The sequence below is a fragment of the Delphinapterus leucas genome, chromosome 10, assembly GCF_059928025.1.
Source record: "Delphinapterus leucas isolate spDelLeu-1000000601 "Yukka" chromosome 10, BTC_Dleu_Yukka2, whole genome shotgun sequence".
In the NCBI taxonomy this organism is placed as follows: Eukaryota; Metazoa; Chordata; class Mammalia; order Artiodactyla; family Monodontidae; genus Delphinapterus; species Delphinapterus leucas.
The window spans coordinates 49,624,962-49,651,452 of NC_143138.1; the positions used below are offsets into that span (position 1 = coordinate 49,624,962).

The 26,491-nt window shown below is 41.5% G+C and overlaps 1 pseudogene; it reads right to left on the minus strand.

The window, feature by feature from the left end:
- Positions 1–3,509: 3,509 nt before the first annotated feature.
- LOC111170117 (mitochondrial carrier homolog 1 pseudogene) lies at positions 3,510–26,006 on the minus strand (annotated as a pseudogene).
- Between the last annotated feature and the right edge of the window lie 485 nt (positions 26,007–26,491).

The following is a 26,491-nucleotide window of genomic DNA, read 5'->3' on the forward strand; positions in this document are numbered from 1 at the left end:
TTAATTAATTTATTATTATTATATTTAAAATTATATAAAATTATATAAAATATAATATCATTATATATTAATATTATATAATAATATAATTATTATATATCAATATAATATATAATAATTATAATAATATATAATTAATATATAATTGTTATATATTAAAATTATTTAAATTATATATTATTATTATATATAAAATTATTATTATTAATTTATTTAATTTTGAAGGATACTTTTGCTGGATATAGAATTCTTTGTTGATAATCTTTTTATTTCAGGAATTTAAATATGTCATCCCACTAAAGCTCTTCTTAAATGTTCTCTCTTACTCTGTTTCTATTATGTGGGAATGGGAATTTTTCATCTCCCATGTGGCACATCTCCTGATCCTCCCTCCAAAGGAACTACAAATCAAGAGTTTTATTGCATGTTTTAGGGATTACTGGGAAGGGTTCCATTAGATACTATAGAGCAAATAACTGGAGTATACTAAAAAATTCTATTAAAACATTTTTTTCGCCACCATCATCATCATGCAGCACTTGTAGCAGAATTCTCAGCATCTTCCCAGTCCCTCAGTGGACTGAGTTAAAATCCTCTCCTTGTCTCCTCGTGAGGATTTTATCAATCACCTTTTGTGGTCTCCATTTCTGCCATCCCACATGCACACAGCCATCTTCTAAACCAGTGGAGCTATTTTCCCGAGACCTGTACCTACTCCAGGTGAGAGATTGTTCACAGTCCTCACCTAGGAGAATAGCCAAATCCAGCCTTGGAGACAGTTTTCTTCACCCCAGTTCACCTCCACTCTCCAAAACATCCTCACAAGAAAACGGAAAAGTTGAGTTTGAGTAAATAAGGCCTGACCACAGTTTCCCAATGATTATTAGAACCAGAAGAGTCAGGGATAAAATGTCAAAAAATTGTTGAGACGAGAGAGGTAGAGCGACCTTCTTCTTCTGTGCTCTGAGAAGGGACCTTACATCTTTGCATTTCCAGTTGCTTCTTCTTGAAGTGTATTCCCAGACTCCCTTCTGCCTAGCAACATGTTTCTTCTTCTCCTTCTTCTTCTCCTTCTCTTTCTTCTTCTTCTTTTTTCGGTGTTTCTTCTATTATAAACAACTTGAGAAATCTTTGAACGTTAGCTCCAGAAATTCATCATTGTATACCATGATTTCTTCCAGCCCTTCTTTCTCTCTCTAATAAAGTAGGTATTTTAAGACAGTATGATTTGAGTGTGACTACCTCTCCTACTAAACTGTGAATTATTTGTGATTTGGGATCATGCCTGGTCATAGGATTTTTTCCGAAGCAGTGTGTGTTCCTTAAGGTTGTAAATAATGGAAAGATGGCATTTAAGAGGAAGTTGTGCTGATTCATATATGAGTTGGCCCAGAAGGTTCATGTTTTTTTGTTTTTTAAAAATTTTATTTATTTTTGGCTGCACTGGGTCTTCGTTGCTGCACGTGGGTTTTCTCTAGTTGCGTCAAGTGGGGGTTACTCTTCATTGCGGTGCGCGGGCTTCTCATTGCAGCAGCTTCTCTTGTTGCAAAGCACAGGCTCTAGGCATGCGGGCTTCAGTAGTTGTGGCTCGCGGGCTCTAGAGTGCAGGCTCAGCAGTTGTGGTGCACAGACTTACTTGCTCCGCAACATGTGGGATCTTCCCAGACCAGGGCTTGAACCTGTGTCCCCTGCATTGGCAGGCAGATTCTTAACCACTGTGCCACCAGAGAAGTCCCCAGCAGGTTCATGTTTTGAAATGATCCAATGTAAGCTTTCTTACAATTAAAGAAGAAAATTTAGCCTTATAAAGGAAAACACCTAAAACTCTGGCCAGTGTACCTTTCTTTATGCAAGAAACAGATGATTTAGTGGCTTTAGGAACTGCTAACTTTCTACTATTTTAAGTTATTAGGAGAGACTGCAAGTGTGGATAAAGATGTTGCAAAGATATTTTCCCATGTTTTAAAAAAATCGTGGGTGTGGAATCCTAGGTACTATTGGATTTGTAGGGAAGATAAGACTTTTCTTCTGTCTTCTTAGGTTGTGTAATAAGGCTTGTAAATTAAACTGACAAAAGACAGATTAATAGGAGGAAAAACATACAAATTTTACTTGATGTTAATATTTTATGTGGCATGAAAGCCTTCATAGAAAAAAAGAGATATTGTAAGGATGGGATAGACCTGGAAACTTACATGCCATATTAACAAAGAACAGTTCGCTGTGGAGACCAGACATGACAAAGGGAAAAGGGGCTGGGCTGGGGCTGCCAAATTGTGGGAAAGTTAGGAAATATGTGGGGGAAACTAATGGGAGATAAAGGTTATTTTAGTAGGTTTGTTTGCACAGATTCATCGTGGTGTCAACTTTTCACGTCTGGAGATAAGAATGTTCTCTTCTTCCTGGTGCAGGGAGAGCACTTTTCTCATATGAAATTGTATGTCCTGCTTTTAGGTAGAAAGAGGGCGGTCAGAGACCCTTTCTTGCACCTGCTATTCCTCAAGTGTATGAAGCTCAAAATAATCCATATAGCAGGATGGCATATTTGGGGGTGGCGTGTTCTGATCCCCTTCAGAGTGTAGGGTTTTTTTCCCAGAAATCACCACCAATACATTTATTTGCGGGAGAAAAGGTCAAATCTTATTAGGAACTTTTAAACTGGGAAGGACTAGAGACCCTGATCTGCCTAACTTCTGGGTGTTCACAGCTGCACGGGTGACCAGGTCCTGCACATGAGGCGACACCATGAAACTGATGAAGAGGGGGACACGTTCTGAGCGGTCACACGATGTCCCATTTAGAAGGTGCTGCCTTCTTCTTATCAGAAAAGTAGTGCTGAGAAAAACGAAAGCAGAACCTAGCCAGGACTTCCTAGCACGTGCCCAGACATGATGGTGGCCTCCTGAAAGGGGATCACACCCTATTTACAAAGTAGGAGAGCGATGCTCCCAGCTGAGCTGAAGGATGAGAGCTGGGGCCAACTCGAGGGGTGTGAATGGGGGCTGGTACCTGACCCCCTGAGTCTTTGTCCTTCTGACCTGGGCCTCCACAAGCCATTCTCTGGCCCCAGCACAAGGCAAACTCGGCAAATCTGCAATGGAAGGGGATTCTGCCCCAATTCCTCAATGCCACCCCGCTTCCTCAGGTCTAACAGTGACCAAGCCACTGGGTGTAGGCTCACTTCCACCCATCCCCTGCTTCTGTGCAGACACATGGCAGATATGGAACCCAGAGCCCACCTGGGCTGGAGCACATCTAGGTGTTGCTGGGTTGGTCATGTAACAGGTGCCTGGAGATGATCAGGCCTCACTCACGGTGGCCAGGCTGAGATAGTGTGGGTTTGTGTGTGTGTGTGTTTCTTTTTTTAAAAATTGAAGTACAGTTAATTTACAATGTTGTGTTAGTTTCAAGTGTACAGCAAAATGATTCAGTTATATATATTTATGTATTCTTTTTCAGATTCTTTTCCATTAAAGGTTAATTCAAGATATTGAGTATAGTTCCCTGTGCTATACTTTGTTCTTTGGTCTTTGTTGTTTAAGAGACAGTGTTTTTTGAGGTGGTTCGGGGTACTCCAGGGCAAAGCATGATGACACCTGGTGGTGGAAAGGCAGGCTGGAGCCACGGAAAGGCTTGCCCTGTCCACTCAGGTCCTTCCAGCAGTGGATCCGGATTTGAACTCTGGGGAGTGGGTGGGGAGCCCAGCCTGCAGCCATGAGATAGCCCACCATCGGGAAGGGGTAGGTCGGCATGCCACTGCCACCCCTGTGGGGTAGCTCGGAATGGATGGCCAGGGCCTGGCTGAAGCTGTCATCCACCAGGTAGGCACTGAGGAAGTGGCCAGCAGGTTACAGCCCTGCAAGAAAACCGCATCTTCCAGGATGTGAGGGATTAAGCTGACAAAGAGTCCCAGCAGCCCCTCATCTTTGAAAATCTTCCCAATGGAGCTCAACTCTCCAGTGTACTTGGTCTCCAGTCCCACAAAATGGACCGTGTAGCTATTGAGATGACACGTAAGGGGTGACCCAATATGTGGGACATTCCCTGCATCATCATCAGGTAGGAGGTCTCCTTCACCACAGTCTTCAGAGAAGTCTTCGTGTCATCCTTGCTGGAAACCTGCTCGATATCATCCGGAGAGAAAATCTTCTTCATGCTGCCCGGGGCCATGGTGGAGAGGGCAGTGGACGTCAGCCAGCAGCTCAGGCCTCGGAACAGCCTATCTTCCCATCCACTTGCACAATGTCCTTGGCATAGGCGAAGAAGGTTGGAGGGTACAGGACCTTCCTCCCCAGCACATTGGTCTCAATGGTGTGGGTATTGGCTCATGACCCGTCTGATGGGCAGCTCCATGTAGAGCAGCTGGTGACTGAGCTCTGTCACCCCTGCGCCCAGCACCATGAAAAGAGCTTGGTGGTGGGGTCTCGGTCTCCAGAGCCCAGGACCCCCAACGCGCTGTCCATCCTGCTGGCTGAGGGTGGCGGATGTGCGAGGATATGCGAGGAAGCACGAGGTTGCACTGGGATGCTCGGGGAGGCGCGGGGATGCACGGGGGGATGCGTGGGTGGTGGGTACAGAGCCTGGCCTCGACCCTGCCTCTGTTCCAGCTCCGGCTCCCACCATCCCCAGCACTGCCACGAGCCCACCTTATGGTTTTAATTTTGATGAAACTGGCTTCTATTAAAATCAAATGTCTTCAGGCCCTACACCTCTGTGGAGGACGTGTGGGAGGAGAGCAAACTCCAAGGTATAGGGCTTGCGAAAGAGGGTAGGTTCAAATGATGCTAAAGATTTACTTGTGCTAATAATTTTTATTAAGATTATTAGTGTATGCGTGTTAAAGTTCTATTCCAAAGTTTCTTAAGTTTTTATTGAACTGCCTCCAATCCTATTTTTTCCCATAATACAGGATGCAAAAATTTTCAGTAAAATGTATTTAATGTTAGAGCAGAAACGCATGTATCTGCAATTCCCAGCAAAAAGAAAGTTCTCAAAAATATTTGCTAATTGGACAGGCATTATAACTCTGAGAGTATATTCCCTGAACATTTTACCTAAGTGTCTCTTATTTATAGGTGAGCTTACCTTATCTCAGATTCCTAAAGAATTATCTACCTCGACAGTCACAATTCCTTTGTGAAATAAACCATTCCTGTTTCTCATTATGCCCTATTTATTCTCCTCCCAACATTACCTCTTAATTACGTGTGTATTTGTGTTTCCCATTAGACTGTGAGTTCTGCCAGACTGGTTATCTGGTAGGCACTCCACAAACACAAATCGTTGAATGAATGGATCAGTGTTAGGTGAATATTTGTATCACTTGCCAACCTAGAATCTTAATTTCTCTTGGGAGAGATAGAAAAATGACAAGGTATATCCATCAACAGCAGGGAAGCTATTTCTAATGTCTTTCATTTACTAAGTAATACATATGGACAAATGTTTTAATATAATCCTCATAACTATATCATATCTAAGAGTACTTTTATTGCCCCCATTTCATAGATGAGGAAACTAAAACTGAGAGGGATTACACCATCCTTCCCAACATCAAACAACCAATAAGTGTCAGAGCTGGGGCTGATACCCAGGTGGTCTGATTTCACGCCAGCTCTTAACTGGCATGCTATATTATCTCCAAATTTCAACAACATTATTTCAATGTCAGTGTTGTACAAATGTGTATGTGTGAATGCTGTATTTCAGCATAACCAAAGATGTTAAAGGACCTATAACTGAGTGACTCCAGAATATTTCCTTCATTGGATGTAACTGTCTTCAGAGTCTTCTCTTTTTTCTAGAAGGAACAGAGGACTTATTTTAACCAACCACATTCAGACTTATGAACTCATTCTGTCTAACCTGGAGTTGTAGTTTGCCACCCTTAGTAATTCTAACCACCTGAACCACACCACCTTTTCGTGCTTAAGAAACCCAGATTCCTTGGGCTCCCTCCTCCTCAGCCATTCTATGAAGTCTTCTCTGCTGTGTTTTCTCTTGCCAAGGAAATAAACTCAACAGAAACTTTCCCTTCCTCTTTCCACCCACTCCTCCTTCTTCTTCTTTTTTTTTTTTATTTTTTAACATCTTTATTGGGGTATAATTGCTTTACAATGGTGTGTTAGTTTCTGCTTTATAACAAAGTGAATCAGTTATACATATGCATATGTTCCCATATCTCTTCCCTCTTGCGTCTCCCTCCCTCCCACCCTCCCTATCCCACCCCTCCAGGCGGTCACAAAGCACCGAGCTGATATCCCTGTGCTATGCGGCTACTTCCCACTAGCTATCTACCTTACGTTTGTTAGTGTATATATGTCCATGCCTCTCTCTCATTTTGTCACAGTTTACCCTTCCCCCTCCCCATATCCTCAAGTCCGTTCTCCAGTAGATCTGTGCCTTTATTCCTGTCTTACCCCTAGGTTCTTCATGACATTTTTTTCTTAAATTCCATATATATGTGTTAGCATACGTTATTTGTCTTTCTCTTTCTATTTCACTCTGTATGACAGACTCTAGGTCTATCCACCTCATTACAAATAGCTCAATTTCGTTTCTTTTCATGGCTGGGTAATATTCCATTGTATATATGTGCCACATCTTCTTTATCTGATAGTCTTTGATTTATTCTTTGATAGTGTGCAGTGCCGTGCGAGAATATTCCAGAAGGATATTCACCACCATTAGATCCCAAATGCCAGGTTTAGAAAGTTTACTCTTTTTCAATCTCAGTCAAATAATTAGACAAATCTACTTTGCTTCCTAAATACCATAAACTCATATAGATTGAGACATAGAGAAAATTATGTCAGTGAGTGACAAAATGACGTAAGAAATGCAGCGTCCAAGTTCTGTAGAGGAGTGTACAGTCATCAGAAGCAGGTCAGCAAGATGTTGCCTCATGGAAGCTCTTTGGGAAACTGTTCTAAAGGAAGGACTCAGAATTAACCAGTTAACCAATGGTTTATAAATGGTTTCTACTTGAGACTGTAGTGGTACTAAAAAAAATTTGAAAAAATTTAAAAACAGGGTATTCTCTTAAGTAAGCTAAAAGAGGTCCCCACCCCAAATAACCCCCTGAATCATAACCCCAAAATTATCTGGGTTACTCTGGTATTTTCAGAGCCAAGTTTTTATCCATAAACTTCCATTTAATTCTTTCACAAGTAATTGAAAATTCAACATTTGGGAGCCTGTCTTAAGGTTTATTCTATCTGTTATGTAGAAAGTAGAATTTGTGTGTATGTGTTTGTGAGAAAGGGCAGCCATGTAGGAACACATGTGTATGTACACTTACATGTATGTCATGTAGATCACTGCATTCTGTACAAAAGTATTCTAATATTATTAAAAAGAAGAAAACTGGAGAAACACACTTATGTAACTCCCCTATGCATATTTTAAAGGGATTTTTTGGTTTGTTTGTTTGCATATTTGTTTTCTCTGTATATCTGAATTTTGATAGCTATTCAAAGTTTTTTTGAACAGTTTGGCTGAATAAATGAGGAAAGAAGAGTGAGAATAAAGACGAGTGGGTATAATCTGTGATTTTGTGGGAAACCAGAAGGCAACTTTAAAGATTTTTCTCAATTTGGGATGTATAAGGAAATGGTGCCCTTTACAATATGCTATGCTTTGAAGCTGGTATTTCAGAGAGTTTTTCCTCCTTTAAATTGGATAATTTATAAATGAATGCTCCCAAAGGAACTTGTAAAATCAAAGAAAAACATAGGCTGCTGGAAAATTGATTTGTCACCAGTACTTTTTAGCCTAAATAGTTTTCAATTTGATAATGACTTGATTTTAAAATTTCATACGCTGAACGTCAGGAATATGCAAAGAATGTAGATGGAAGGGATGGATGTGGTGAAGGTGTCTCCTGGGGAAATGTTTCAGCCACATCTCTCATATCATCTCATGGAAATAGATCATTACTTGCAGTTGTACTTACATACCTCTGTTTTAATATTTGGTTCAAGCTGGGAAAGGAGGAAAACAAAATTCATGTTGGACTTGTGATCATTAGGTGCTGTGTCATGTTTTCTGGATGTGTGGGTAGATCTGATTTAATTCTCAAGGCAATCCTGAGAGCAAAGTGGTGCCCTGATTCTACAGATGGGGAAGAGGAGGCAGAGAGAGATTGGAGAGATTAGTCACAGTGAACTTGTTTTTAATTACCATTTTTTAAATTGAAGTATGGTTAATTTACAATACTGTGTTAGTTTCAGGTATACAGCAAAGTGATTCAGTTATATATATTCAGTTATATGTATATATTCAGTTATTATATATATAGTCTTTTTCAGATTCTTTTCCATTATAGGTTATTACAAGATGTTGAATATAGTTCCCTGTGCTATGCAGTAGGTCCTTGTTGTTTATCTATTTTATATACAGTAGTGTGTATCTGCTAATCCCAAACTCCTAATTGATCTAACCCCCTCCTCCGCTATCCCCTTTGGTAACCATAATTTTGTTTGTTTTCTATGTCTATGAGTCTATTTCTGTTTTGTAAATAAGTTCATTTATATCATTTTTAAAGATTCCACATATAGGTGATATCATATGATATTTGTCTTTGTCTGTTTGACTTATTTCACTTAAGTGGATAGTCTCTATGTCCATCCATGTTGCTGCAAATTGCATGATTTCATTCTTTTTCATGGCTGAGTGATGAAGTAATGAAGTTTTAAAAGGTTTTTATGGCTCTTTCCAACTCTTTCCACTGTAGAAGCAGTTCTCAAACTTGAAGGAGCATGAAAGTCCCCTGGAAAACTTATTAAATACAGGTCACTGGGCTCCACCCTCAGACCTGCTGATTCAGTGGTTCTGTGGTGCAGCTGAGAATCTGCATTTCTAACAAGTCCCCAGGTGGTGTTGTAGCTGATCCTGGGGCCACACTTTGAGAACCAGTGTCCTATAACAGAAGATGGGATCTCTAAACCCATATCAATCATGCCCTGTTAATGAAAAGTGAGTATCCAGTGCCTGATTGGAATCTTGAAAATCTGCAGCCTGATGTGTTTTTTTGCTCCTCAGATAACAGTGTGTGTGCCCCTGGGGAGTGCGGTGGCTTGCCTGGGGGCCCTCAAAGCTGCAGGGTAAACACAATGCATCTTTAAGGAGTAACGGTTTTCTTTGATGGTAAAAAGTTTAACATGCTATTTTTATATTAAAACAAACACACAGCTGGGCTATAGAGGAGAATACAAATTCATATGCATTCCTGAGATAAAGCTCTAGATTTCAAAGGAAGTCTGCCCTTGTGGTAGACAGCTTTAGGCTATGCTTCCACTCACAGAGGGTACAAGTTGGCTGTCCTCTGGCAATGAGAGAGTTTAGCTGAAGAAGAAAAGAAGTTACTTTATGTTGCTATTAAATACTTTCTTGACCTGAGAGTTCCTGTTTCTGGATTCAGATTCTAGTCTCTCCCTGACCTGATATTCCCCAGGGTCTAGCCTTCAGGAACAGTTACACAGGCCTTTTCCTGAGGACATATAGAAAGTTGAAATTACTATTTTAGCACTGGATGCTATAAACTTCAAATTAAAAACAATATAGTAGCACAGGGAACTATATTCAATATTCTGTGACAAACCATAATGGAAAAGAATATGAAAAAGAATATATATATATATATGTGTGTGTGTGTGTGTGTGTGCGCGCGTGTGTATAACTGAGTCACTTTGCTGTACAGCAGAAATTAACACAACCTTGTAAATCAGCTATACTTCAATAAAATCTAAAAAGAAATAAGGAAATTAAGTATATTTTAAGCCTCTTTTCTTCATGGAGGAAAATAATTCAAAGTCAGCTTGGGGTGATGTCTTCCTTCACTGTGGATCCTAGAAAAATCTGGGATTCATTGCATAGGTATGTGCATGACACCTCCCCCCCTGCCCAGCAAACACATAATTCCCTAAGTCAGGGTCCCTTTCCCAGGCTGCATTGTCCATCTGGAGCGAGTGCCCTGCTTTACACCAAGCACAAGCACAGGGCCCTTTCTTTGGTCCCCAGTTTACAGCTTTGCTAAGGGCAGTGGCACTTACTTACCCCCTCCTAGAAGTTCTCTCACTATTGGTTTTGTTTGGCCCACAAGCTGACAATGGTTTTGCAGTTTTAAATGGTTGAAAAAGATCAAAACAGGAATAATGTTTCATGACACATGAAAATGATAAGAAATTAAAATTTCTATGATAAGAAAGGCAGTTTCCATAAATAAAGTTTTATTGGAACACAGCCACACTCATTCCATTTTATTGTCTACAGCAGCTTTTGGCTGCCTTCCCACTACAAGAACAGACATGAATAGTTGTGGCTGAGACTTTGTAGCCCACAAAGCCAAAAAATAGATACTGTTTGCCAGAAAAAGTTTACAGATTCCTGCTCTAGACTGTGCAGGAGGCAGGCACATTCTGTACATCTTAGATCCAGAATCAGACCAGGTCCCTGCTTATCCTCCCTAGAATAGGTTCTCTCATCTCCCTGTCCTTCCCCCAAGGAAAGCTTTGGCAGCTGGTCGTTGTCTGAATGCCTGACAGCTCTGCAACAAAAACAGTGATGTGTCCTGAAAATAGGGTGTCCAGGCTCAGAACTCAAGGCTTTTAGAGATGAGGGAGGGAAAATTATCTCGTATTTATTTCTATGCCAGTATTTTAAAAAACCCTAAATTAATGTCAGTACATTTTCTTAACCAAATTCTTTTTTTTTTTGCGGTATGCGGGCCTCTCACTGTTGTGGCCTCTCCTGTTGCGGAGCACAGGCTCCGGACGCGCAGGCTCAGCGGCCATGACTCACGGGCACAGCCACTCCGCTTCATGTGGGATCCTCCCAGACCAGGGGCACGAACCCGTGTCCCCTGCATCGGCAGGCGGACTCTCAACCACTGCGCCACCAGGGAAGCCCTCTTTTTTAAAATTTTTAATCTTATTGAAGTATAGTTGATTTGCAATGTTGTGTTAATTTCTGGTGTACAGCAAAGTGATTCATTTATACATATATATATTCTTTTTCATATTATTTTCCATTATAGTTTATCCCAAGATATTGAATATAGTTTCCTGTGCTATGCAGTAGGACCTTATTGTTTATCCATCCTGTATATACTAGTTTGCATCTGCTAATCCCAAACTCCCAGTCCTTCCCTCCCCCCACCCCCCTCCCCTTTGGCAACCACAAGTCTGTTCTCTATGTCTGTGAGTCTGTTTTGGTTTCGTAGATAAGTTAAATTATGTCATTTAAAAAAAAATAAATTTATTTATTTATGGCTGCGTTGGGTGTTTGTTGCTGCGCGCAGGCTTTCTGTTGCAGTGAAACAGAAAGTTGCGGCGAGCGGGGGCTACTCTTCGTTGCCCTGCGGGTGTGTCTCATTGCGGTGGTTTCTCTTGTTGTGGAGCATGGGCTCCAGGGGCTTCGGTAGTTGTGGCTTGCCGGCTCTAGAGTGCAGGCTTAGTAGCTGTGGCACACGGGCTTAGTTGATCCACGGCATGTGGGATCTTCCTGGACCAGGGATCGAACCCATGTCCCCTGCATTGGCAGGTGGATTCTTAACCACTGAGCCACTAGGGAAGTCCCCAACTTTGTCATATTTTAGATTACACATATAAGTGATATCATATTTACCCTGATTCATAAAGTCTTTGTGAGGAAAGGCTCTGAGAAAATAGGGATGGATTTGGGGTTTGCCCTTTATCCCATCAATGCAAGAAAGCACAACAGGTAAAGAACCTTGTACAGCTCCCCAGGTGACGATGTTGTTAGTGGTACCACCTTTTCACTTTTTCTTCAAGGAGAAAAGTATTCACCAGCACCTATCTCCATCCTGTCTTCTCCCCAGAAAGCAGAGCCTGAATCGGGGCTGCGTGCAGCTAGTTCATTACGAAGGGTGATCCTGGGAATAGGCTTGAGAGATGAAAACAGGATTAGAGGAAAAGCCAAGGCAAGGGTGCATTCTTTAGTTTCTTCATGCTTAAAAAAAAAGCTTTCTTGAGATATAATTCAAATAACAAAAAATTCTCTCATTTAAAAGGTACAATTCAATAGTTTTAAGTATATTCAAAGTTGTGCAGCTGTCACCACTGTCAAGTTTTAGAGCATTTTCATTATCTCAGAAAGAAGCCTTATTCCCATTAGAAGTCACTTCCCATTTCCCCCCAACCCTCTCCCAGATCTTGGTAACCACCAATTTACTTTCTGTCTCTATGGATTTGCTTATTCTGAAAATTTCACGTAAATGGAATCACATGAGACAGGCTTCTTTCACTTAGCACGTTTTCAAGGTTCAGCCATATTGCAGAGTGTGTCAGCACTATGTTTCTTTTTATTGTAAGAAACATTTTCTTGTATGAACAAACCACATTTTATTTATCCATTCACCAGTTCGTGGACATTAGGGTTTTCTCTATTTTTTGGCTATTATAATGATGCTAGGAACATTGGTATATTTTACAAGTTTTTGGTGGACATATTTTCAATTTTCTTGGGTGTATTCCTATGAGGGGTATTGCTGGGTCATATGGTAACTCTATGTTTAACCTTTTGAGGGACTGCTGACCTGTTTTCCAAAGTGATTGTACCATTTTACATTCCAACTAGCAATGTATGAGTGTTTCAATTTCCCTACATTCTTGGCAACACTTGATTTTGACCATCGTAGGAGGTGTGAATTGATATCACATTGAGGCTTTGATTTGCTTTCCCTGATGGCTAACAATGGTGAACATCTTTTGCGTGCTTACTGACCATTAGTATATATTTGGAAAATGTCTATTCAGATCCTTTGCCCATTTTTCAATTGAGTTATTTCTTTATATTATTGAATTTTAAGAGTACTTTATATATTCTAGATACAAGTATTTTTATCAGATACATGACTTGAAAGTATCTTCTCCCATTCTGTACATTGTTTTTCCACTTTCTTGATGGTATCCTTTTTTATTTATTTTTATTTTTAACGTCTTTATTGGAGTATAATTGCTTTACAATGGTGTGTTAGTTTCTGCTGTATAACAAAGTGAATCAGCTATACATATACATACATCCCCGTATCTCCTTCCTCTTGCGTCTCCCTCCCACCCTCCCTATACCACCCCTCTAGGTGGACAGAAAGCACCGAGCTGATCTCCCTGTACTATGCGGCTACTTCCCACTAGCTATCTATTTTACGTTTGGTAGTGTTTATATGTCCATGCCACTCTCTCACTTTGTCCCAGCTTACCCTTCCCCCTCCCCATGTCTTCAAGTCCATTCTCTATGTCTGCATCTTTATTCCTGTCCTGCCCCTAGGTTCTTCAGAACTATTTTCTTTTTTTTTTTTTTTAGATTCCATATATATATATATGTGTTGGCATACAGTATTTGTTTTTCTCTTTCTGACTTACTTCACTCTGTATGACAGACTCTAGGTCCATCCACCTCACTACAAGTAACTCAATTTTGTTTCTTTGTATGGCTGAGTAATATTCCACTGTATATATGTGCCACATCTTCTTTATCCATTCAGCTGTTGATGGACACTTAGGTTGCTTCCATGTCCTGGCTATTGTAAATAGAGCTGCAATGAACATTGTGGTACATGACTCTTTTTGAATTATGGTTTTCTCAGGGTATATGCCCAGTAGTGGGATTGCTGAGTCATATGGCAGTTCTATTTTTAGTTTTTTGAGGAACCTCCATGCTGTTCTCCATAGTGGCTGTATCAATCTACATTCCCACCAACAGTGCAAGAGTGTTCCCTTTTCCACCCTCTCCAGCAATTATTGTTTCTAGATTTTTTTTTTTTTTTTTTGCGGTACGCAGGCCTCTCACTGTTGTGGCCTCTCCCGTTGCGGAGCACAGGCTCCAGATGCGCAGGCTCAGTGGCCATGGCTCACGGGACTAGCCGCTCCACGGCATGTGGGATCTTCCCGGACCGGGGCACGAACCCGTGTCCCCTGCAACCACAGGCAGGCTCTCAACCACTGCACCACCAGGGAAGCCCTGTTTCTAGATTTTTTGATGATGGGCTTGATGGTATCCTTTGAGCACAAAAGTTTTAAATTTTGATGTAGCCCAATTTATCTATCTTTTCTTCTGTCACTTGTGCTTCTGTTGTTAACTATAGGAAGGCTTTGCCTTTCCCAAAGTCATAAAGATGTACTTCTATATTTTCTTCTAAGAGTTTTAGTTTTAGCTCTTACACTTAGATAGGTGTGTGATCCATTTTGAGTTAATTTTTGTGTATGGTGTGTGATGAAGGGGTTACAACTTGATTCTTACGCATTTTCATGTCTTGTCCCAAAACCATTTGTTGACAGAATTTTCTTTCCCTCATTGAATTGTTCCAGTACCCTTGTCAAGAATCAGTTGACCATATATGTGAGGGTATATTTCTGTATTCTCAATTCTATTCCATTGGGGTACATATCTATCCTTATGCCAGTTGCCACACTGTTTTGATTACTGTGCCTTGGTAGTTAAGTTTTGATATTGGGAATATGTGCTATTGACTGAATACTTTTGTCCTCCTAAACTTATGTTAAATCCTAATGTATTTGGAGGTGAGGCCTTTGGGAGTTGATTGGATCATGATTTGTGGAATTCTCATAAATCTGATTAATGTCCTTATAAAAGAGATTCCAGAGAGCTCACTCATCCCTTTTTCACCATGCGAGGACATGGAGAAAAAAAGACCATTTATGAACCAGGAATTGGCCTCTCACCAGACACCGAATGTGCAGGCATCTTAGACTTCACAGCCCCCAGAAATTGAAAATTTTGTTTTATTTTATTAAATTAATTAATTTATTTTTGGCTGCATTGGGTCTTCATTGCTGCATGTGGGCTTTCTCTAGTTGCGGTGAGTGGGGGTTACTCTTTGTTGTGGTGTGCAGTCTTCTCATCGCGGTGACTTCTCTTGTTGCGGAGCACGGGCTCTAGGTGCACGGGCTTCAGTAGTTGTGGCACACAGGCTCAGTAGTTGTGGCTCACTGGCTTAGTTGCTCTGCAGAACGTGGGATCTTCCTGGACCAGGGCTTGAACCTGTGTCCCCTGCATTTGCAGGCAGATTCTTAACCACTCCGCCACTAGGGAAGTCCCAATTTATGTGTTTTTATAAGCAACCAGTTTATGGTATTATGTTAAAGCAGCCTAAATGGACTAAGACAGTGAGTCTTCCAATGTTATTCATCTTCTTCAAGATTGTTTTGGCTATTCTGAGACCTTTGAATTTCCATATGAGTTTGAGGATCAGCCTATCAATTTCTTCTGCAAATAAGCCAACTGGGATTTTGATAGGGATTGTGTTGACTCTGCAGATTGCTTTAGTGAATATTGCCATCTTAATAATATTAAGTCTTTTGATCCATGAACATGGATGTCTTTCTATTTGTTTAGCTTTTCTTTAATTTCTTTGAACAATGTTTTCTAATTTTCGAAGTGTATGTAAATTTTATACATCACTTGTTCAAATACTTTATGACTAAGTATTTTATTCTTTTTGATGCTATTGTAAGTGAAATTGTTTTCTTGATTTCATTTTCAGATTGTTCATTGCTAGTATATAGAAATACAGTTGTATTTTGTATATTTCTCTTGTAGTTGTGCAACCTCACTGAACTAGTCTATTAATTCAAATAGTTTTTAATGAGTTTCTTAGGATATTCTATATACAAGGTCATGCCATCTGAATATGCTAGAGATAACTTTACTATTTCCCTTCCAATCCAGATGTTATTTATTTCATTTTCTTGCCTGATTGCCCTGCCTAGCACCTCCAGTACAATTGGAATAGAAGTGAGGAAAGTGAACATCCTTGTCTTGTTCCTGATCTTAAGGGAAAAGCTCTCATTTTTTCACCATTAAGTTTGATGTTAGCTGTTGGTTTTTTATAAATGCTCTTTATCAGATTGAGAAACTTTCCTTCTATTCCTAATTTGTTAAATCTTTTAATCATGAAAGAATATTGCATTTTGTCAAATGTTTTTTTTCTTCATCTTTTGGGATGATTATGTGGCTTTTGCCATTTTTTTCTGTTTTTATGGAATATTGCATTGATTGATTTTCAGATGTTAAACCAACCTTAGATTCCTGAGATAAATCCTATTTGGTCATGGTTTGCATTCCTTTTTATATGTTTCTGGGCTTAGTTTGATAGTGCTTTGTTGAAGATTTTTGTATCTACATTCATAATAGACATTAGTCTAAAGTTTTCTTTTCTTGTGATGTCATTATCTGGCTTTGGCCTTATAGAATGAATTGGGAAATGTTCTTTCCTCTTCTATTTTTCAGAAGAATTGGTAAAGAATTTGTACTATTTCTTCTTTAAATGTTTGGTAGAATTTACCAGTGAAACCATCTGACTGGATACTATAAAACTCCTAGAGGAAAACATAGGCAGAATACCCTTTGACATAAATCGCAGTATTTTTTTTTAATCCATCTCCTAAAACAAAGGAAATAAAAACAAAAATAAACAAATGGAACCTAATTAAAAGCTTTTGCACAGCAAAGGAAGCCATCAACAAAACAAAAAGACAACCTACGGAATGGAGGAAAATATTTGTAAATGATATGACCAATAAGGGATTAATAGCCAACATAGAGAAACAGCTCATATAACTCAACATCAAAAAAGCAAAAACCCTGATTAAAAATTGGAATTGTGCATCCTTGAGCCTATCAGCAATGGAGGCCCCTGCAGCTGGATTCTGCCATATCCCTCTGAAAGATCAGGTGTTTCAGAATTGTCCACCAAAGGAACAGAAGAGAGGAGCATTTTTCTACCCACAGCTCCCATCCCCTATCACTAAATGTTTCCTTGTAAAGTGTTAACTCCCTTGCACTTTCAGGATTTCCATGTGTGAGTGCCAAGTGAGTTCTTGTAGATGTTCCACATGGCAGATCCAGGGATGCAGCAAGGCAGCTGAAGTGTGTGCTGTTATATGTAACTGCAGGTAAAGCGTCCAGGTAGAAGCTTGTTGTGCCAGTGGCTGGAGTAAATGGTTTGATGGAAGACGTGAATTAGGGTACAAAGCTACTCAATATAGTGCATCCATACCTTTTGCTTTCCACTATATTTAATCATTCACAAAGACTTCAAAGCTGTGCTCACCCCTCCAAGTCTACAAAAGGCTTAAACATGAGGGTTCATGGAACAAGCTTCAGCTACTACTTCTGCAACTCATTCTAAGGCCACAATATTCATTTCCTTTCTCTATTTCTCACTGTATATTTCCCTCATCTTTATTTAGCACTTCAGTGCAGACAAGTTGCTTGCCTGGAAGGGTAACTCAGAACTTCATCTCTGGGGGATATGAGTCCTCAATTGTTTTACCTTTGTTGAACTGTGGTTTCTGCAGTTTCCCATTTACAGTTATTACTGAACATGGAAGCACTAAATGATGCCCCAGGGAAGCCCTGTGGTACCATATTGGGCTCCTTCCTGTCCATCACCGCATAACAGCATCCCTCCCTCTGCATGATAATGGGGTCAATTAGAACTGCCAATATAACAACACCTTTTCTTGCTGGATGTTCTACTGTCACAAGGAGCCCCAGAATGGCAAGGTGGTAGTCGTAGGTTAAGGTTACATGGAATCCAACGCAGCAGAGCATAACATTTTACGGACAAGAAGAACAAATTCCGAAAACTATAAACTGGGTATGATAAGTGTTGTCTATCTCACTTGTATCCCTTGGTTTCCTGACCAATTGATTCTGGCTTTTAGGGACACAGCACCATGTTTATCAGCCATTGCTTCAGTTCCATAATCCCAGAGCACAGTGTCCCAGACTCGCAGGATGTTGTCCCTGAGGTGGATCTCATAGGAGACTTCAATGAGCCATTCCATCATGCCATTAGGCTGCCTGTTTCTGAGTGATGTGATATACGGTAGGGTTAGTGGATCAAGTGATCAAATGCCCACCGCCATAAAAAGGGTCTTTTAGTTGGCAATGATCGGTAGCATATGCAGCTGTAAAGGTGTTCTGTAAGTCTGTGCATGGTTCCAACAGAGGGACTATAGGCCAGGAAGGCAATCCCATATCTGGAATAGGTATCAATTCCAATACGTAAAATTTGAAATAAGAGTTGTCTGATAAATAAATCTGCCAGTAAGTGGCTGGCAGGTCTCCTTGGGAGATAGTGCATCAGACTCTGCTCTTGGCAGGCTGAGCGTTCAGCAGTGACCTTGGTAAGAGGAGTCCCTTGCTGTGTGACCCATACATCACCTTCATTCCTGTCACCATCACCATAGCAACTCTGTTCCAAGGGCCTTTTTTGCAAGCTCTGGGGTAATGGTTACGTTAAAGTGAGCTCTAACATGAAACATGAACATGAGCATGTTTTGTGTCCTTTCCAACAAGTTCACCCCATGCCTGTTCCCCAAATTCCTTTGTCTCTGTTCTTCCGATCTCATTCCTTCCCTGCAGCTGACCAATAAGAAGAGCCATTCAGCAATGCCCAGAATTAGATATTATTATACATTTCAGGTCGGGTCATTGCTTCCTCTGTTACAAAGCAAGGACCACATGTCCTGTTCTTATCTTTGCCCATTGGGAGTGTTCCCCTCAACGCCACCTCTGACCAGGCTTCTACATGGCGGCATCATCAGCCAGCATCAATACCCAGAACTGATCAGTCAGAGAATTGGACCCACGTACCTTCTCGTAGGATCTGTCCCCTTGAGGATGTAAGACATGAGTTGAGAGATGGGCTACCTCTTCCTGTAAGTTCTGTGTGCCTTCAATACCTGTCTGTGCCTGATCCTGGAGGTACCATTTCCATCATAGGAAGGATGCTGCTGCAGCCACCCTACATTATGGTTTGATGGATCTGATAGTATCAGTTCATAATGGGCAACCCAGACACATACTTCCTTGGTGTCCCGTGGTCAGGCTCTTAAGATTCTACTAGGGCTTCTTAGAACTCCAAGAACTGTTTTTCAGATGGAAAGTAGTGTTCTTCTGCTAAAGACGCGGCCTTATTGTAGAATCCAAGGTATGCACACTGGACTCTTCTACTGAGGCTTGTCAGGGAAGATACACTGCATTCTTATTCAACATGAGTGTTCCTAACACCATGATATCTGTTGGTCGTATGGCCTTAGTGGCAGGACAGCTTACGCTACATCCTGGAATGGCTGCCAACACCCTTGCTCTGAACACCCCTGAAATCAGGCAGTTTTCTCTGTCACCTGATAAATGGCTCAAAGCAATATTCCCAAGTGTGGTATGATCTGCCTCTAAAATTCAGAGAGATCCACGAAATGCTATACATTATTTTTAGAGCTATGGGGCATAAGGGCCACAACTTCTTTTCTGCTTAGGAGAGGGTTTCCTGACATGCCAGACCCTGCTCCTGGGATACTGTGGTCTGTATGTTGTAGTCACAGATCTTTGCAGATCAAGACTCCCTGGTTGCCAATTTGGCTTTGCTTTTCCTCAGGGTAATTTCATTCATCTTGCCTCTGTCTGTCAAGTAACGCCACACAGCCTCTGCTGTCCTTATTGAAGCTATAAATCCCAGCCGTCGTCGGCATCTCCTACTGTGGAGGCTGTCTTGAAGGACACAGCACCAGGGAGCTTCAAAAAGATGCTGCTGTTCCCCTCGTCAGTGTAATGTCTGGGCCACCAAATGACTCTCTCCTGGGATTATTTTTATGTCCAATCTTGGGGTGTTACTGCTTTTTGAATCTTCTACTTAAATCTTCTAACAAAATCCCTGTAAACCCCTGGGAACCACCTCCCCAATATGCCATAATGTGGCTTCCTTGTGTCGTGACAATACATGGGACCTTGGGAAACTCTTATTTTCAGAAACCTAAGAGTAGATTCATAGTCACCATCTATTCTCAAAATTACCCACAATTTCAAGACTCATTTCATACACTTCCTGTCCCTTGGGTCTCAATCCAACAGGGATGGAAGTGAAACTAATTCCTTACTGGTTCCTGCTCTCTCTTATTTTCCTGAAATCCTGTCTGTTTTCTCCCCAGATCAGAGCTGGTTTGGCCCTCATTTGGGAGGTGTGTGGGGAGGTGTAGGAGCCACTGCCAGTGCTCATTGATACCTACTCTTCTTTTCCTTCTGGGCGTGTGAGAAATAGAACTTCTTGCCTCCATGCTGTCAACAGAGCCGTCTCACTAGTTCCCACTAGTAGTCTGGGGTCAGATATGTTGTATGTCACCCTGGAGCTGAGGCAGTCATGTTATTAGTCATCTCAGGCCGGCATAACAAAATACCATGGACTGGGTGGCTTAAACAGTAGGCCTCTGTTTCCTCACAGTTGTGGTAATAGGTGTTGGCAACTTTGGTTTCTGGTGAGAGCTGTCCTCTTCATTATAGACTGCTCCCTGATTGCTGTGACCTCACACTGCTGTCCCACAGGTGAGCAGGGAAGGAGATCCAGCACAAGTTCCTGTGCCTCTTCCACTTCTTATCAGGGTACTGTCCCCATCAGATTGGGACCCATCCGTAGGACCTCATTTCATATTAATCAAAATAAAGGTCCTGTCTCCAAATACAGTCACATTGAGGGCTAGGGCTTCAACATATGAATTTTGGGGTGACACAATTTGGTCCATAACAGGAGGGAATGTCTCCTGTGTCATCCTCCAACTTGCCTGGGCAACCCTGAAAGCCGTGTGTTCAGATGGCACAGATGTTCCAGATGGAAGGGAGCTGAGTGATGAGCCATGGCTTGGAAGGTGCTACCTTGGAGAGCCAATGGGACCACAGAGAACTTGGATTAAGGAACAATATGTATGTAGTCATGGAGCTATGGGGACTGCTTTGTTAATTTAAAATGAATGTGATGGGGGACTTCTCTGGTGGTCCAGTGGTAAATAATCCACCCTGCAATGCAGGGGATGCAGGTTTGATCCCTGGTCAGGGAACTAGGATCCCACATGCCATGGGGCAACTAAGCCCACGTGCTGCAAACTACAGAACCCATACCCTCTGGAAGCTGCACACCACAACTACAGAGCCCACACACCCTAGAGCCTGCGCACCACAACTAGAGAAGAGAAAACCCACACACCACAACTAGAGAGAAGCCCATGCACCACAACAAAGAGCCCGCGTGCCGCAACAAAAGATCCCACGTGCCTCAACAAAGATACCACGTGCCACCACTAAGACCCGAAACAGCCAAAAAAATAAAATAATATAAAATAAATAGATCTTTAAAAAAGTAAAATGAATGTAATGTTCAGATTCATGAAGCCATGGTATCTTTCATTTCTCAAAACATGACATTTTCTATACTCTCTCTTGCTCTGGCTCTCAAGTAGCTTTATTTATGTGCTACTCTCCAGGTACACAGAGATTTCTCATGGAATGAATTGTGTTGAACAAATAACAGAAAATTCCTCCCCTAAGGAGATTGGAGTCTGCAGGCGAGTCACCTAATCCAGAATGCGGAATAAAGAACAAGCATTGTGTGTGGGGTAGGGTTGTTTCTGCAAAGATCAGCAGCAAGGTGTTTTTTTAGCCTCACACAAAATTGATGCTATGGTTCAATGATTTATCAGTAAAATGAGACATTTAACAATGAAACAGGCCATTAGGAAGCCACCAGTGGGTCATTTCAGTAGGCATTTCCATTTTAAGGATGGCCTCAGCCTTGTAGCAGAGAATGACAGAGAAATGCTTACCCTTGCGGAGATCTCGGCATGGCTAAGCTATTTTTTACTGCCTTTACGTGGTACCTGAAGGGAACATAAGAGGACAGAGGAGCAAATACAGTCGGCCTTCCATCGCACCCGTGACAATACCATCTCCAATTATAGCCCTCCAAGAGATCTCTGAAACTGTGTTTCTGAAGTGGTCATTTATTAAAGGCTTAGGGCTCTTCTGATAATAAACTGGGAGGTTCTGTCATTCTCTCAGGGCTGAAGGAGACAGCTCTGGGGCTCAGTGTGTGATCAGGGACTGTGTGGGCTGAGGCAGGGGGGCAAGGTGCAGCTCAGGGCTGTGATTCAGCCCCTGAGTAATGAAGTGACAGGCTGGAGGTGACTTCACTATGTGTGATGCGGTGGCCCCATCCATCCACGAGAAGTGAGAGCACAGTGAGAGGGCAGGAGGCCTGTGATGGGAAAGGAAGCAGGATGTGCTGGCAGAGCAGGTGGTCTTGGGAGTGAGAGAGGTGTATGAGTGAATCCTGGATGAACAGGGAGATTTAGGACAGGTTACCCAGCTTCTCTGAGCCTCGATTTCCCCATCAGTAAAATGGGGATAAGAACAGTGCCTTACATAAGATCTGTGGTGTGTATTTGATAAAATGATGTGTAACTGAATCACTTGGCCACACAGTAGAAATGAACACAACATTGTAAATCAACTGTATTTCAATGAAATATAAAAAATTAACAAATAAAAAAATACTTTGGATTAAAGTACTGAGCCTAGTACCTGACAACAACCACAATAGTAATAACAACATTCACTTCTGTGACCAGCTGCTAGGTGCTTATATATATAAAATCATATAAAATCTTCCACTTAAAGTCTAACTGTTAGCTCAAGAGGGATATGGAAGTAAAATAATATCTTCCTTATAATCCCTATGGAACAACTTTAGTGTTTTGGCTGCTTGACAGTCTAGGAGGATGGTTTAGGGGGGAAATTATAGTGGGTGTTTCAGTGTGTGAGTTGGGATGGTAGAAATATTTACCATCTTCCTCAAATATGTGGAGATCAGTTGAGACAGTACCTATTCATGTTATAAAATACTAGACATTATTAATGATAATTATGTGGTATAGATGCTATGCATTTGATAGTTTCAACTGGTTTTTCTAAAATCAGATATTCAAAGATTCCTTAGTCCCCTGGGGCCTGTTTGGGTACATCAGGGAACTGGAATAAGTGGGTTTTTTTGTCTCTTTGTTTGTTTTTTAATTAATTTATTTTATTTTATTTTTGGCAGTATTGGGTCTTCGTTGCTGCTTGCGGGCTTTCTCTAGTTGTGGTGAGCGGGGGCTACTCTTCATTGTGGTGCGTGGGCTTCTGATTGCGGTGGCTTCTCTTGTTGCAGAGCATGGGCTCTAGGCGCACAGGCTTCAGTAGTTGTGGCACACAGGCTTAGTTCCTCCGTGGCATGTGGGATCTTCCCGGACCAGGACTCAAACCCGTGTCCCCTACATTGGCAGGCAGGTTCTTAACCACTGCGCCACCAGGGAAGCCCTGGAATAAGTGTTTTATATGAGGATTGTTTTTCATGTGCCAATAGGCTAAGGGGGTGTTATAAACATAACGTAGAAAACCAAAGTTATGCCTGCCCTCAAGGACTTCACACGAGAGAATGAGGTATGCAAAAAGGTGAATCACCATAGTGAGGGGTGGATGCAATAATAGCCCAGATATTAGTATCAGGGAGGAGAGTCATTGGTAAGACCATTTTGTTTGTGGGGTTATTGGTGGCAAGCAACAGAAATTATTTGTGGGTATTTTAAACAGAAGAGGAACTTTTCAAGACTACATTAGGTAGGCCACTGAATTGCTTGGAAGAATAGAAAACTAGGTTGGCAAAATAGGCAGAAGAAAAGGGAAGCCAGAAACTACAAACCAAATCCTGCCAGTGGGTCAGTCTGCTGAGGATGGCGTGGCTGTCCCCACTAAGTATCAGTGCACTGTCCTCAACTGGCACCACCACTGGCCCAGGGTGCTGCCCGTGATCCACTCTGGACTCAATGCCTTTGGCATGTGCACCTGTTTGATAGAATGTAGGTCTCATCCTTTCTCTCTTGCTGCAGGGGACCTGGGGAGTGAGTCTTTGGCAGCTTCTATAGTTGGAGCAGGTTCTTTTCCTCTTATAAATATTATTTGTAAAGTGACGTAAATTCTCCAAAGGTAGGAAGGGAGTTCAGACACTGGCCAGCCAGAAACACATGTTGCAGATACTGGAGGTCACGTTTTCATCTTTGCTGGTTTTCTTGTGCCTATCAATAAACAGCAAGTTGATTGATTATCATTTCATATTTATGGATGAATATATGTTAAGCTACCATTACATGCTATAGTAATTGATCAAAAGAAGATCCCCTATACCTCCATAAGCTGTGTGTTTGTTCCTTGTTTCTTTCCAAACCAGGCATGAGATGTGCACTTACACAAGCTCCCCAACTCAAATCATGGCTCCGTACCAAAGAACTAATAAGCAAGCCCAAGTTTCTTTTGTTTTTTGTGTTTTTTTGAATAATTACTTTACCTATTTCTTTCTTACCAATTCAGGCAACATACTTTTTCTCAAGGAAATTACATTTGCTTATGAATGTAAGTGAATAAGCAGAATGACAAGAGTTTGCTTCAGCTAGAATTAGATGGATATTGCAATTATTGGAGGAAAGAACATTTTCCTAAATTCAGCTATGAATCCTCTACAGATCAAAACAAGGACCGCTTGTAAGATGGTTCTCTTGCTTTAATACATATTATATTTTGTGAGCATATAAAAACCTCTTGTTATGTGGTAAAATACTCTTTTTGGCATTGAGAGAAACACATATATTCTGAATTTCATCATGATAGGGAGAACAGATAAGCTGAGATTTTTGGGTCAAAAAAGGGGAGATTATGAGCTTTGAAAGTGTGTGTGATAAATACTGAAAAGGTACTGTCATGGATGTTTTTGCAGCTCAAAAGTATATTAGACCTGGAGTCTCCACTTAGGATTATAACTAGAGTTTCCTGGCCATGTTCTGCCAGGCCCTGTTATTGAAATGGAGCAGGACCCTATGGTCCTTGCCCCGCCACGTCCTCAGCCTGCCTTTTGTCTGTGGAAAAACTTGAGTCGAAGAATAAGTCTAATCAGAGAAGTGAGAAAATGCAGAAACAAAGGAAAACAGTCCAACAAGACTAAATAATAAAAGTTCAGTCATTAAGCAAAGTCAAGGACCTTTTGTTCCTTTTCAAGGGCTAAAGATAATATTCTGAGCCATATTCTGTGAGCTGTCTTATACACTGAAACCCCCACCAGGTGCAAGAAGTTAATACATGATGACCAGACTGTAGCCATGACATAAGCTGCCACAATTCTGAGAACTGGCCTCAAAGAAATGGGAACAAACCGACCCTGGAACTGAACACTAGCTGTACTTAAAACAATCAACTTGATGGTGGCCAGACCACCGATGACCAGTGTCAAGATGACTGTCAGAGCTGACTGTGCTGTTTCTGCATGTAGCCCCCTCCCTCTGTCTATAAAAGCTCTTGCCCACTGATTGTCAGGAGTCCAACCACCAGTTGCCAGCCTCCAAAATAAAGCAAGCTTTCCTTTCCACCAGCCTTGTCTCTTTATTGGCTTTTGAGCAGCGGGCAGCTGGACCTACTTTTGCTAACAGATTTTGGTTCCCAGCGTGAGGCTGGGCTCTCGCGATATCTGGCTCCCGGGTTTTCCGGAGCAGGGCCGCCGGCATAAAGAGGCTTTGGGATGGCTGCGAGGACCTGTCTGCTCGTGGCTCACTGGCCCTGACCTGAGAGGGGTCTGGCAGGGACATTCCTAGCAGCTGCTCAAACCTTTTATTTGGGGGCCCCTCAGTGTTTCTCCGCTGCTTGGCACTGGCTGCCAATGTATGCTTTCCCTTGCTGGAACAGAAAGATGCCTCTGGAAGAGCTGACAAGCTCCAAGACCAAGTAAGTCCACCGGTGTGCACCCGGCAAACTTCTCTTTTGAGCACGAAGTGTGATTTGGGTGTTTTGCCAGTTGGTTCTGACGTCAAGGCCCGTTTGTGAGCACAAAGTGCTATTTGGGCGTTTTTGCCAATTGGTTCTGACGTGTGTCTGACGTTGAAGACCGTTTGTGTTGTTAAGTGTTTGTTTGGGACTCCATATGGGTCATCCTCTCCATGATTTGTGACTGTTCTGCCTTTTGGTGTGTGAGGGTATATTCCATTTGTGTGATTGGTATTCTTGTTGCCTTTTGTAGAATGGGAACAATATATGGCAACGGTATTCTTTAGACTCTGGAGAAAATTGGTTAAGATGAAACTCTTCTGAAACTCCAAAACTGATTCTTTTTGCATATGCAGTTGGAGAAAACTAGCTTGATAAAATACTTTTTTCAGAATCTTGACCCTGAGAGAACAGTGTTACCACTTTCGGTAACATTAGGTGCCCCTTTTTACGTTTCTGTTAACATCCCATGATCCACTCTTCTCCAGCATCTATCTCAATTTTTAGTTTACTTGTTTGTTTCCCTAATAGTTGATAACCTTTTTGAGGGCAGAAACTGTGTTCGTTCTCTCTAGAATTGCTAGCTTTTACCGTGGCTCTATCAGTATCTAATGACTTGAACATAGAGAGCTGAATAGTGTCATGGAATTAAAGTAATTATGTTTTATGCAGAGTAATATTCCAGTCAAACAGTAGGTTTTGAGTATGTACCATGAGCCTGGTGGTGTGTTAGGTAATGCTGCTAGATGTGACATGTAACAGACATGATTTGTCTTTCTTGGATCTTGGAATCCAGAAGAATGTTCTTCAAGGAACAAGTAATGTAAAATTATAT